This window comes from Heloderma suspectum, chromosome 9 (genome assembly GCF_057233095.1).
Source record: "Heloderma suspectum isolate Gila_16-S chromosome 9, 16-S_ref, whole genome shotgun sequence".
Lineage (NCBI taxonomy): Eukaryota > Metazoa > Chordata > Lepidosauria > Squamata > Helodermatidae > Heloderma > Heloderma suspectum.
The window spans coordinates 35,168,636-35,183,488 of NC_139466.1; the positions used below are offsets into that span (position 1 = coordinate 35,168,636).

The 14,853-nt window shown below is 48.1% G+C and overlaps 1 protein-coding gene across 5 annotated transcripts in view; it reads left to right on the forward strand.

The window, feature by feature from the left end:
• Window positions 1-1,107: 1,107 nt before the first annotated feature.
• The window catches only part of LOC146338587 (synaptotagmin-like protein 2), an 89,388-nt gene continuing 75,642 nt past the window's right edge, over window positions 1,108-14,853 (forward strand). For 2 of the 5 annotated variants that reach the window (XM_084814087.1, XM_084814091.1), the window contains exon 1: window positions 1,108-1,312. The gene's annotated coding sequence lies outside the window, so the exon portion shown is untranslated. Of the gene's footprint in view, window positions 2,364-11,519; window positions 11,607-14,853 lie in introns of those variants that run through there. The other 3 variants (XM_084814089.1, XM_084814088.1, XM_084814090.1) reach the window with 3 other exon arrangements.

Sequence of the window (14,853 nt, forward strand, 5' to 3'; positions counted from 1 at the left end):
CAGATATAAAACAGAGCCAGTGTGGTGTAGTGGCTATAGAGTGCTGGACTGGGAGTCGGGAAATCCGGGTTCTAGTCCCCACTCGGCCATGGAAGCTCACTGGGTGACTTTGGGCCAGTCACAAACTCTCAGCCCAACCTACCTCACAGGGTTGTTGTTGTGAGGATAAAATGGAGGAGGATTATGTACGCCGCCTTGAGTTCCTTGGAGGAAAAAAAGGTGGGATATAAATGTAATAATAAAAAAATAAATAAAACTGAAAACTACACTTTAGATGGCTGTGGATATTGCACACAACTGACATTTAGCTTTTCCTCCCTCCAGCTGCCGTTTCCAAGCTGTAAAACTGCTTCTACATTCCTGATATGTTAGAACTCCAACAACAGCAAAACTGTCTGCCAGCCTTGATTAAAAAAACAAGTAATCTTCAGTTTTGTATTTCCCTTAAATCGGAGCCACCATGACTACAAGAATAAAATGGAGTTTTCTTCTGCACTTGCCACTCTCTGGCAGGTCCTTTGAGGCCCTCCCGGGTTTCAGGGCCTGAGACTTTGGCCCTAGCTACGTCACTGGATCCATTTACCCTCAAGCAGGTTCTGTTGCCCTCTATGGGCTTCCTTCTGAGCAGCCACAGCCACCAGGGCTGGCCTTCCCGTTAGGCAGGGTCGAGCAGCTGCCTCGAGCAGCAGTGTTTGGGCGCCAAGCAGGGGCAGCGAATTGTTGGTTATTTCATTTGTTGTTACTGCACTTTTACTGCCGGGGATGGGGGGGGGGGGCTTGTGGGGCTTTGTGCCTCGTGTGCCAGGGCCGCTTGCCTGGCTTTGGGGCCTATGGGCCTCGCCTTGGGCGGGTGCAGGGCGAAGGGGTCATGGGTTGCTTTGGGCCGGACGCCGCTTGCGCGTGCGGCCTCTCAGCAGCCCCCGCGGGCGCGGGGCCACCCTCCCGGCGCTCCAGCCCGGGTTTTCCCACGCCTGGACGCCGCGCTCGCTGCTTGGGCACACAGCTGGCGAGGAGGGCCGGCGGGCGGGATCCAGGCCGCGTTTTCTCGCCTCTGCCGCGCGCTCGCCCGGGCGCTTTCGCCCCAAGGCCGGAGGAGGGCGAGCGCGCGCGCGCGCCTGGGCAAGGCTGGCCAGGAGCCGCGGGCGCGCCGCGCGCTCGAGCTCCTGTCCCTCCCTGTCCCGCGGTGGCTGGGATGCTGCCTTCCTCTCCGGGCCAGGAGGGCGCCGCCGCCGCCGCCGCCGCCGCCCCTCCACGCCACCGGGCTGCCCGCTGCCGCCGCTCCCGTGAGCTCCCGCCCGCGCCAGCAGCCCAGGTAAGGAGGGCGCGGCAGGCGCGCTTCCACGCTCGTTCCGGGAGAGCGCTGACTTCGGCTCGGCTCGGCTCGGCTCGGCTCGGCACGGCACGGCACGGCACGGCAAGCGGCGCCCGCCGGAACTGGCCCGGCAACTTTGTGGCCGGCTGCGGTAGCCAGCAGGTGCCCGCCTCTTTCTTTCTTTCTTTCTTTCTTCCTTCCTTCCTTCCTTCCTTCCTTCCTCTCCTTTTTCTCCCTCTCTCTTCTTTCTTTCTCACTCTCCTTCCTTACTTTCTCTCATTCTCTCTCCCCTTCATTCTTCCTCTCCTTCCTTTTCCCCTCTCCTTTTTCTCCCTCTCTTCGTTTCTCACTCTCTTTCCTTCCTTTCTCTCATTCTCCCTCTCTCCCTCTTTCTTTTTCTCTTCCTCTCCTTCCTTCCTTTCCCTCTCTCTCCTTTTCCTCCCTCTCTCTTCTTTCTTTCTTTCTTTCTTTCTTTCTCACTCTCCTTCCTTTCTCTCATTCTCCCTCTTTCTTTTTCTCTTCCTCTCCTTCCTTCCTTTCCCTCTCTCTCCTTTTTCTCCCTCTCTTTTCTTTCTTTCTTTCTTTCTTTCTTTCTCACTCTCCTTCCTTTCTCTCATTCTCCCTCTCTCCCTCTTTCTTTTTCTCTTCCTGTCCTTCCTTCCTTTCCCTCTCTCTCCTTTTTCTCCCTCTCTTTTCTTTCTTTCTTTCTTTCTTTCTTTCTCACTCTCTTTCCTTCCCTTCTCTCATTCTCTCTCTCTCTCTCTTTCTTTCTTTCTCTGTCTCTCTCCTGCCTGCCTGCCTTTCTCTCTCTCTCCTGCCTTTCTTTCCCCCCTCTCGCCTTCCTTTCTCCCTCTCTCTCCCCCTTCTCTCCCACTCAGTCTTTCTCTCTCTTCTTTCTTTCTCATTCTCCTTCCTTCCTTTCTCTCATTCTCTCTCTCTCTCTCTCTCCGCTCTCTCTCTCTTTCTTTCGTCGCTTTACGCGCTGCGCTGCTCTCCGGCTCGGGACTCGGGCTTCTCCCGAGTTAGAACACGCGCGTCCGACCCGCGTCTGGTAAGCACGTCCAAAGAGAAAGGGAAAAGGACATCCAACACGCGTCTGCGCTCTTCGCACGTTGCAGGTTTGTCGGTGGTTGGTTTGAGGGGAGGAAGACCACCGAACGCGGTTGAAGCGTACACGCCCCCCCCCCCAAGCAGCGCCCAGTTGTACTTGTGAATGGAGGGACGGGTGACAGCAAGTGCAGGCGGGCCAGACTCGAGGGGACATGAATTTCGTGGTCGCGATTCACGGGTCTGGTTTTCAAAATGTAAAGAGCAGCCGTGAAAAGGGGAGGGGGAAGCGGACGAGCAGGACGAGCGGACCACGGAAGTGTAACCCTTCCCACACTTGCTGTGCTCCCGATGAACAGCCCCCCACCCCCCGCATGTGCTATTTTCCCTCAGAAAGAAGCATCCGCCGTGCAGATGCTGTTTTGGAGGGAGATGTGATGGGACTAGTCCTCAGGAAAATTTTTAGACTTAAAAGCAGCGGGGCAGGGGCAGTCTGGATCAGGACCATTCACACTAGGGCCGCCTTCCCCAATCTGGTACCCTCCAGATGTGTTGGACTACAACTCCCTGCAGCCCCGTCAGCATGGGGTACACTAAGGGTTGGCGGTTAAGATTTTCCCTATGCCATTTTCCCAAATGATTCCCCCCTCATCCTCAGAGCTGCCATTTATGTCCTGTAGAGCAAAATATAAAAATACTTTTCTTCATTCAAATATCATGCCCTTCACTAGCTAGTACATTTTCATCTGGGCGGGGCTGGTTCAGAATGTTCGGGGGGGGGGAGACTGGCATATCAGGCAGAAAGCTAGGTCAGAACCCTTCTCCTTGATAAACTAGTTTTCTACATGCAGGGATGATTATTTCTTATGCGTAGAGGAGCATTTGATCATGGGAGCCCACAGCTGTATCCTGAAGTGGTACAGTCTGGCCACAGGTTGCCATCTCAGTGAAAACAAGGTTGTTGGCTGTATGTCACTGTTGAGTGTTCAGTCACTGGCAGTGGAGACTGGTGTCTCCAATGTCAGTGGGGCAGTGAATTCGTTCTGGGTTTCAGTCAGAACTCTAAAGGAGCTATCCAAAGTGCTTCACTGCCCTGCATTTTGGATAGCTCTGTTCTGACTGGTTCTGACTAAAACCCAAAGCGGATTCACTGCCCCACTGACATCGGAGTCACCAGCCTCCACTAGTCACTGCCTCACCAAGGTTTGCCCCTATAGAATGTGTGAAATAGCTTGCCTGTGATGCAGTTTTCCAGAGCTGGCCTTTGCTTCCCTAGGCAAATTGACATATTGCTTCCCCCTTGTGTTGCATTGTTCTGTATGTGATAAAACATGATAGCACATGAAGGATGCAATCCTGTGCACACTTACCTGGGAGAAAGTTACCTGGACACACTTGGATTACTCCTGTGTAAACATGCATATGGTAGCATTATAAATTATGAACAGTGGACTGGGATGCTATTTTCTCACTTTTCCATTTTTAACATCCATCCCTCCTTCACTCCTTCCCCTTCTCAGCTGTGCCTATGTGTCCTCAGGAATGCAAACACAGTGGATAGGCTGCTAAACTGTCTCCATGCGCCTCCTTCCAAACGTATAGGCAATGACCCCCTCTTTCTTTCTCTCAGACATCTGCATAAAAAGGCAGGTGCCCTGAGAATTTCGGCACCCTCAGCCAAAACTTGCCTAGTTAACTTTTATGCATACACCACCCAGCCTTTTGTGCTTTTTTTTCCTATATGGAAACCATGTAGGGAAAGCGTGGCACATGGTGTCTCTTTCTCAGGTGCATTAATGCCCGCATTGAAGGTTGCTGTCATAATTTAGCCTACAACTCCACGGTCACTGTGGCAGAAAAATGCTGCATTTCAGTGCTTTTTGCATACTGACCCCATGGGGGGGTGTCTTTCTTTCCCCCAAGAAAGTAGTAGCTACCTCCTTAATTCCCTGGCACCAACTAGGGGAATGTGAAGGATGCATTACCACCATTGAAAAAGGTGTGCTACCGACTTCTTCATTTTATTTTCTTTGAAATGTATATACCATTCTTCAGTAGAATTGGCTACCAGATCCCATGTAGATAAACCTCTATATTGTTATTAATTACATTTCTCTCCCAGTCCTTCCCCCAAAGAGCCCAAAGTGACATAGATATCCTCCTCTTTATCCTAACAAGTAGGTTAGGCTGAGGGACAGTGACTGACCCAAGGCCACTCAGTCAGCTTTGTGTCCAAGCAAAAATTTGAACCCAGGTCTCCTCATTCTAACCATTACATCGTACTATCTGTAATCCACATCTGTCCACACTTCCCTAACTGGATCCATGGCTCATCCCTAGATCGAGTCTTCAATGTCAGGGCTCATAGCCCAAGATTTTGTGATGCTGTAATTAAGAAAGGCGTACCTCTGATCATGTGCAAAGTGCCTTTCCTTTACTACTGACACAATTGAGCCTTGGAAGTGATTTTCAATACCAGAAATTAGGGGCTTCTCTACATTAAGCAAAAATCCCACATCCATACCAGGGCTTTCTTCTTCCGGAGTTTTTCCAGGTTTACAATGGGCTCTTTTAGATGGCGAATACATGATTTGGAATTGAAAACTTCCCCTCTCAGCAGTGCTCTATATGTTCAATGAAACGGCGCCATCTAGTGCCTAATTATAGCACAACAGCAGCATTTCACACTGCTGATATGGTGCCATGAAGGTTTATTATTATTTTCTTTTTGAAAACAGGATGAAAGGGGGAAAGCACAGGAGACGGCCTTGTCCTTTGATGATGTCAAAGGAACTGCAAACTTCCATGAATGGCCAATCACAAGCATGCGATAAAAGCCCCATATAGAAATGCCCCAAATCTCCCATGGTGTGGCTTAACTAGCATCCCCCTGCCTCTATCCCATACTTGCACACTCAGTAGCAAGGTCACAAGGGCCCATTCCACCAGGATGTTTCTTTGCATGAGCCTCATTGAAAGCAATGCGCACTCATTCACATCTCCCGTTTATTTCAGTGAGGCTTGGGCAGTGAAATGTCCTGGTGGATTTTTTTCCCTAGCTCTTTAACATGCATGAACTGCCCCACCACTTTGATGGTCATGGAGCTTAAAGAGGGGTAGAAGGATGGATTTTTTTCCCCGTCCTCTACAGTGCATGCCGTTCAGTAAAATGGGACCAAATTCACTTACAGTGGCAAGACTTACAGGTAAGTGTGGGTGAAGTTTTCTGGTAGGGTTTGACTAGGACCAGCTCAAGACATTTTGCAGCTTATGGGCAAGATGACACACCCAGAAGCCCGCTGAATCTTACATCAACACTGCTGATAGGACAGCAGCCTCCACAACACCTAAAGCTGTAGTAGCCACAGTGTGAACAGAATGCTGGACTAGATGGACCCTTGGTCTGATCCAGCAGGGCTCTTCTTATATTCTTATGTTAGTATGTAGCTGGTGTCCTCCACCTGTTTTGGACTACCATTCCCATAAGCCCTGACCATTGGCCATGCTGACAGGGCTTACGGGAGTCATAGTCCAAAAGATCTGGAAGGAAGTGAGTTGCCAACCCTTGGCTTACAGTATCCGACCATGAGTGGGAAGATCTTTTTTCCCCCTGGGTAGCTCCTTTCATATGTTCAGATAGCAGAGCAAAACATGGGTTACCCAGTTGATCCTGCCAGTAGCATATGTTTGTCTCAAAACATGGGTAGCATTTATGGACTCTTATGTGTTCCCCACTTCCCCGAGAGGTGAGCAGTTTTAGGATCAGCCCCAAGGGGGTTTAGTTTCCCTTGGAAGAGGAAGCACTGAAGACATAAGCGACATTTATAATAGTTTTATGTATAAATATGCCAACAGAGCATAAGTGACAGCAAGCAGGCACTCCTTCAACAGGCAGGAAATCCACCAGCCCTGATTCCAAGCCCCAGAGAATCGGATGCACTCTGCACGTGTTCCACTTTCAAACAGCTCGCAGCTCCCAATTCTGTGTCTGATCCTTATTTGAACTTCAAAATTGGCTGCAAACAGTTTCTCAGCCCGCTCCCAGTAGTTGAGGGGTGTCACATTCCCGAGCTTTGCTGATTATTACACTCCAAAGACTGGAGAGGGATTCCCAGCTATCCAGGAACTGTAACATTCCTTGGTTAAATCCCAGACACCTATCGGGTAGTACATTTGGTGACAGATGCATTCACTGTCATCCAGATGCCCTGAAGCTGCAAAGCCGCATTTGTGAGAACTGTGACTCCATGTACTGCTCTATAGATCTTAGGATCTTGCAGCCTGAGCCAGTGAGTCCTATGACTCCTATAAGCTCACACACTGTGTAACAAGTGCAAATAAGCTCACCCGTCATCCTTTCCTTGCCCTGCCCCCACCCCAGTTCCCAAGATCAATTGGATGGGGAAGCACTGAAGATATAAGTGGCATATGTAACATTTGTTTCATTTATAAATATGCAAACAGAGCATAAGCAGAAGCAAGAAGACACTGATACCTCCAGTATCCGGGAGAGCTATGTGCTACCCTCCAGAACCAGAGGCGGTGGGCCTCTGTACACCAGTTGCTGGAGAACATGGGTGGGAGGGTGCTGTTGCACTCATGTCCTGCTTCTGGGTTTCCCGTGGGCAGCTGGTTGACCACTGTGTGAACTGAACACTGGACTAGATGGACCCTTAAGAACATAAGAAGAGCCATGCTGGATCAGACCAAGGGTCCATCTAGTCCAGCATTCTTTTCACACAGTGGCCAACCAGCTGTCAACCAGGAACCCACAAGCAGGACCCAAGTGCAACAGCACCCTGCCGCCCATGTTCCCCAGCAACTGGTGTACATAGGCATACCACCTCTGGTACTGGAGGTAGCCTGAAGCCCTCCAGCCTAGTAGCCCTAGTAGCCATTGATAGCCTTCTCCTCCAGGAATTTGTCTAACCCCCTTTTAAAGCCATCCAAGTTGGTGGCCATCACTGCATCTTGTGGAAGCAAATTCCATAGTTTAACTCTGCGCTGTGTGAAGAAGCTCCTCCTTTTATCTGTCCTGAATCTCCCACCAGTCAGCTTCATGGGATGACCCCTTTGGGTTCTAGTATTATGAAAGAGGGAGAAAAATGTCACCCTACCCACTTTCTCCACACCATGCATAATTTTGTACAGCTCTATCATGTCTCCCCTTAGCCTCCTTTTTTCCAGGCTAAACAAGCCCAGCTGTTGTAAGCTTCCCTCTTAGGGAGTTGCTCCAACCTGTTGATCATGCTGGCTGGGGAATGCTGGGAGTTGCAGGACTTTTTTCTGTCTAAACATGCATAGGATGGAGCCCTTAGTTCCCCTTTCCTGCACTTTTTCCAGCTCTACAATATCTTTTTTTTTAGGTGTGGTGGCCAGAACTATACACAGTGTCCCAAGTGTGGTCAGGCCCTTGATTCAGCATGGATGTTATGTTATCAATAAAGGCATTGAATTCTAATGTACATAGGCATCACCGAGGGGAGGCAAGAGGGCAGGTTTCCCACTCAAATATAGCTGCCTCCACCTGCCCCATCCCCATTTCTGGACCTCTGAGGTTACCTTTAAGGGAAGGCCTTTTTCAGATAAAAATTAGAACTGAACCCTAAACTGGAACTTACAATAAGGCAGAAGTCTTAAGCGTGCTTACTGGAAAGTTAACTCCATCAAAATCAATAGCACTTAAAATGTGTGTAGGATGGGAATTTTAATGTGACGTATAGTGCTATTTCTTTGTCAGAAACCTAATATGTGGGACAAAGCTTGCTCCTGCCCAAAATGCACATTGCGCCTTCTGTGCCCTCCTCCAATATTTTTCTGGTGCCGCTATTGGTCATAGCAGCGGTCCTATGCCAGTCTCATGGTGATATCGTGAGTAATTTCTGGCCTGAGGATAGTGAGGCCATAATATTCCATTAATATGGTGAGAGAGAGAGAGAGAGAACTAGGGGTGTACGAAACTCCACTTACCTGGCTCCGCTGGGTTCCGCGGGGGGGAGGCGATCCAGTCCTCCCCCCCCCCCCAGAATCCTGCCCAGCCGGCTCCGCTCCGTGGCCAGTCCACAGAGCCGCCGGCCGGGCTGATCCACAGCAGGGCCTCCATCCGCTGCCAGGCTTTGGGCACAAATGGCGTCCTGTGTAGGGGACGCCATTTGCGTCCCTACGCTAGGCCGTGATAGGCTACATAAATATATACGTAGCCTAGCGTAGGGACGCAAATGGCATCCCCTACACAGGACACCATTTGCTGCCACAGCAGCCTGGAAGACGACCCAGAGCTGCTGCCGCCGCCGGAGCCAGGTAGGCTCCGTCCCAGGGGGTTCTGCGGGGTGGTGGGGGGGATTGCCTCGTTCCACCACGGACTCCGCGGGGCCAGATTCTAAAGAATCCAGCCTCACTGGAGTCCGTGGCAGAATTCTCCAACATCCCTAGAGAGAACAGCATTATGACAATAAATCTCAACCCAGTAATATGGAGTGATTGGTTCAAAATATTAATATCTATGCTGGTGCATATTAGTGTTAAAAGCCTCAAACACATGCTCCATATGTTTCTGCCCATGTGCTGAGGTCCTCTTCAGAGGCTCTTCTCTGGGTGCCACCCACAGTGGTGCGATGGGCTGGCAAGGACAGAGTCTTCCCTGTAGTCCCATCCCCCCAACTGCAGAATGCCCTTCCCAGGGAAATCCACCTGGCATCTTCACTGTATACATTGAGATGCCAGATTCCTCAACTAGCAGGCTAGATTGTGCGCATACTCTTTAATCTGTTGTTCTGATGATTAACTTTCATGTTGGGCCTTGAATATTTTTAATATATTTAATATTTTAATATTTTGATAGTTCCGTTGTTGTATTTATTGTTTTGGTTGTTATTTTATTATTTGGGGGCAGTCCAAAAGTGTTATGCTTGTAGACCGCCCTGCTAGCGTATCTGCTAGCTGGATGGTGTATACATTTAATTGATAAATGAGAGAGAGGGGCAAAGCCATCACTGTCCAAATAAAATTATCAAGACGATGGAAACCGTGAATCATGAGACTATGGATGGTACTTCTTGAATCCCTGCATTAGTGGCTAGTTATCTAGAGTGAGAACTCAATATGGGGATAATCCATATTGAAGATCCATATTGGATTATATCAGTATTGGATTATATCCATAGTGGAGATGCAGGCTCAGGATCATGTCCGCTGCCTTTGCTCCTCCTGACCTCCATGTGCTGATGGGATCTTCTGCACAGAGCCTATCCATGCTTGCAAAGGCTTTGTGTAGCTCATACGCAGAGCCCTGCTGGACAGGGCTGTTTCTAGGGGGAGGTCAGTGGGCGGTTGCCTAGGGTGCCAAGAGATCCAGGGCATCTGATGTCCCCCAGGAAGGCAGCAGCAATGGCATCTGGGCAAGCCTTGGCAGACAGCAAAGGAAAGTGCTGCACTGGTCTGTCCAGGCTGTACTTGTGTGCCATTTTAAGTCACAATATTTCCCCCAGGGTGTGAAGGAGCGAGCTGAACCAATCAGCTTGCTAACTTTGGAGGGTGCGCAGCCAATGCGGAGTGTTTAGAGCCCTCGTGAGTCTGTTTCATGCTGTTCAGGAACTAATCATGGTAGCATTGGAGGAGGCACCAAAATTGGACTTTGCCTGGGGCCAGTGGCAGCTGGCGCTCATTGTGGCTGGTAGGGCAGAGGGCAGGGCAGATATACAATATTCTACCAAGATTGTCGGAGGAGAGCAGGAGAAGCTCATGCGTGGCAATTGGCAGCTGTGTCCTGTGCACTGGAACAAATGTACCTGGTTGTGGCAGGATTTAAGATCTGCTGGATCAAGCCAAAGGCCATCTCCTGTAGCCCAGCACCACTTCCAACCCTGGCCAAGCAAATGCCTCTGCCCACTCCCACTGCAAGTTCCTTTAGTGTTCTGTAGAGAAGTGTTCCCTTCCCTTGTGTCCTCCAGGTGGGTTGGACTTCAACTCACATCATCCCCATGTAGGGCATAGTCTCTTGCTCAAATACTTCACACCGGTTGGATATACAGATGTCAGGAGACGGTAGGCACAAACCCAGCCCTCTCTAGGGTGGACCCTTGTGCAGCACCCCCAAAAGAAGAAGAGGAAATGTGTCACCCCCAAAACAGAGGACTCAGATTTGCATTAAACATTATATGATAATTTAAAAGTACAGATGCAAACTTAGACATAAGTCATTTGACTAGAAATACAATACACCTCAATGAGGAAGTCTGTGATGTCTGTGTCTGCTCAATCTGCTGTCTGTCTATCTATCTATCTATCTATCTATCTATTTGATTTATTAGCTGCCCATCTGGCCAGCTACCCGGACACTCTAGGCGGCGTACAATGCAAATAACAACACAAGATACAACAAATTTACATAATCAACTGAACAAGACAACATTGCTCTAAAAAAACCCCTAACCCACCCCAAATGCCCACCTGAACAGCCAGGTTTTCAAAGCCCAGTGGAAGCTCATCAAAGAGGGGGCATGGCGGAGGTCACTAGGGAGGACATTCCACAGAGTGGGGGCCACCGCAGAAAAGGCCCTCTCCCTAGTCTTCACCAGCCTAGCTGTCCTGGCTGATGGGACAGACAGAAAGCCTTCCAAGGCCGATCTGATCTCCAATTGTTGGTGGGCAGCTCTGAGGACCACCTGATGGTTCTCTATTTTTAAACTGGGCTTGACCTGGGCAGGCTTTCAAATACAGGACTGTCCTCTATAAAGTAGGACATACGGTCAGCCCAACCCTCTCTCTTAGTATGTCCAGGTTGACAAGATTGGTTGTTTGAACTGGACTATAGTGTCTCACCTATGATAAAAGAACCATATCCTATAATTAAAGATAGATAGATAGATAGATAGATCTGATGACTGCAGTTGCTGAGGTCAAAGGGGGTGTTTCCATTGGCTTGCCTGAGAATGTGATCAGCTTCACTTCCATATGCTTCCCTGGGATTTCGATGTACCAAGTTTTGCATTGTCACATGTTGCAATTGCTGTGGGAGTGTTTAAGAACATAGTTATCATGCCTTTGGGTTTGCTTTCTTATGGGAAATACCAGCCCAGATCAAGCAGGGGAGTTCTCATTCATCAAGGGCATTCCTCAGTGAAACGCTTTTCTCATGGAATGCATTCCCAAGCACTTCTTTGAGCCTGTTCTGAGGAAGTCATAGATGTGGAAGCAAGGAAAGATGTCAAACTAAATGACAGAGGAGGAGGATGGACTTGGTCTAAAGGTATGCAATGCAGCAATAAAGCTGTGTGGTTTGGGATCTAGTCATTAGTGCCTGGATCTGGCTGGGAATGGCCTTGTATTCCTTCATGGGCTAGATATAATAATAAATACATGGTCCCTCTGCCATCAGAGGCAGATTTGGTGGAGACATGAGAGAAGACCTTCTCGGTGGCTGCTCCCAGGTTCTGGAACTTCCTGCCAAGGGAAGCTAAGTTGGCCCCATCTCTGCTGCCCCTCTACCCACAGGCAAAGATCTTTTTATTCAAGGAGGCCTTTGACATGTAAGCTGGTCTGTTGCTGCAGTGAATTCTATTGGGTTGGATGCTGGGCTGTTGTTCTTTTCTTTCTTAGTTGAGTGTTTTTAATTTACTTGTTTTTATTATTGTTTTTAATTAAGTTTATTTTAATCTTGGTTTTATTAGCTACATTGACCACCATTTTGGGGGGTGAAAAAGTGGGGTATAAATCAAGTAAATAAATATATACATACGTACGTAGTTTTAAAAAATCACTGAAAGCGTTCCTGGTGAGAATCCCCGAGATGGCTTTCGTCAAAAGTGCTTTTAAGGTTCTCTTGCGGTATTTGCACATGGATATGGTTACTATTCAAAGGCACATTCTAGCCAGTGGAGGCTATGCATTTGCACTTAAGCATACATTTTAAGCCTCTGGTATGAAACTGGATGGAATACCTTCCCTATCTATTCATTACATTGGGGCAGCCTGGTTGAACCACTCAACTGTTTGTCCTCCCTCCAATTCAATCCCTCTGATGTGCAAAAGTGTGCACATTAGATGTTTTGCTTGTCTTCTTGCTCTGAATGAGGTGACTTTGCAGTTTAAGCCTTGACTACTCTCCCCCCTGTTCTTCATTATCGGGCTCATTTCATGACCCTGCCTGCTCGCGTCAAGGTATTTTCTCCTCCCCGTCAAATGTAAAACACAGCAAGGACAATGTGCTCATTGTATCACTGCTGACTCTCACTTAGATTGCATTATAAATCAACAGTGTTATCTGCAGCCATGAAAGATTATAACACTAGAGAACCAGTGGCAAATTATCACAAGTAAGCTTCCAGTAATGGCACACGAGTGAATAAAAAACTGATTCTGCCCTTTGTCGGCAAGCTGAAAATCTACCTTGGGACTTCTAGTCCAGTTCTCCTTGAATCAAAAAACAAAACAGCTGTTTGGCAGCAATGCCAAATGGAGCGATTTGTCTTTCAAACGGCGCATAAAGGTGCTACAGATTGGGACAACAATTTACAGAAACCAGCACTCAGGAGACATCCTATTATGCTGACTGATGTGCGGCTTGCGTGGCTGAATAAGCTGGCCTTGTTTCAGGTGCTTCTCCCTGAGCAATTGCCGATTCAGGTACACCTGTGCAACCTTTTAGGTTTTGATTAATGCTATGCAAACGGCAACTTTAGCACTTACAGTTACAGCAGCAATTTGTTCTTTCTTGCCAAAGGTCAGCTCCTTTGACGGGGCTGTAGCTCAGGGGTAGAACACATGTTTTGCACGCAAAAGGTCCCAGATTCAATCCCCAGTGTCTCCAGGTAAGGCCAGGAAGGGCTCATGTGAAACTCTGGAGACAAGCGTGCAATTAGGTAATTTTAGACTCTGGACTTAATGGACTCACACATGCGCACACACTCTCCTCTTTAGATGTTAGTGGACATTCCTTGACTTACTTCAAAATATGGTAAGCAATCCTGCTATATTTGGGACCCCTCCAGCTCATTCTGCTGAGCAGGGCTCCAGGCGTTTGTCCCAAAGTCCTACCACAATGGTACTGTTGCCAGGAGACATGCTGCCAGTCAGTGTAGGTGATATTGAGCTTTATGGACCAATGGACCAACTCAGTGTAAGACAACTTCCTGAGCCTAAAAGCTGGGGCTCTCTCTCTCCTGCCCCCCCCCCAGTTCAATTTTATTCAGAGAAAAACACATGGAAATATAAACCAAAAATCAATTGACTTAGGGTTAAATCCTGCACATGTTTAGACAGAAAAAAGTCCTACAACTCCCAGCATTCCCCAGCCAGTATGACTGGATGGGGAATGCTGGGAATTGTAGGACTTTTTCTGTCTAAACATGCATGGGATTATGCCCTTACTCGTAATTCATTTTAATTATCTTCCAAATACAAACATGTCCAATAACTCATAATAGTTATTCCAAAAAATAATAAATGACTGCCTTTACCAAAAACAAATAAGAAAAATGGTTTGATTCCCATAATCAGACCAGCCGTGTCCTATGGTTGGGTTTTAATTAGTTGGTGCTTGTCATTTCTTTATTGCTGTGTTTTTCATTTTTTAAAATTTATTTTTTATGCTATACTTTAATTGAAACTTTGTGAAGCTGGATTTTATTGTTAGCTGATTTGAGTACCATTTTATTGTTTGGAGCGGAAAGATTAGATAGAAATGAAATAAATAAGGCCACAGTTCTATTGACTGTGCCCTCACCACTTGGAAGCCCCTGAACTGGGAAGCTTCTGAGTTTCCTATGCCCTGTGAGGCTGAAAGTAATCTTCACCTCCCCTCCTCTGTCTTGGGTGATTTCTGCTAGATGGGCTTTTTAGCCCATCTAGCAAGGGCAATTCAGAGGGTGAGGGAAGGAGGCTGGAGGAGGCACAGGATAACACATATCCTGGCCTATCCAGTCTCCTCCCCTCCCCGCACACCAGAACGCCCCCCTTTTTCCCCTACCTGAGGTTGCTTTTCTGACCAGGAGAGGAAGCCAGTGTGGTTCTTTCTGTGCTGGCTGTGAAGGAGAGGGATCTGGGATCGGATTTCCAACTCCGCCTTCTGAGGGGTTTTCTGAGCCATCCTATGGTTCCTGGGATGCTTGCCCAGGGACCATAGGGTTGCTTTCTATATCAGTTGATCCATCCCAGCAATTTCCAGAACCTTTATCAACCATTCATCTACCCTAGAGACTGTAGGTTTCTTCCAATGCCAAGCAATTTGATTTTTGCAGCAATTAATACACTGATGATTAACATCTTAATAGATTTATTAGATACACCCAGGATGCAGTTCACTGATAATGTAATATAAAGCCGGGTCTCTTAGGATACTGTTTTTTAGGGTTCTTCTCCCAAATCAGCAGCCTCTTTTTTACATAGGAGATTTAATGGGATCTGCTGATGTTTTTCTTTTTACTTCAGTGCAGCCAGGTTCCAAGCACGACAGGAGTAAATGGGTCCAGAGTCCAAAGGAGCAAACCTGGGGGAAA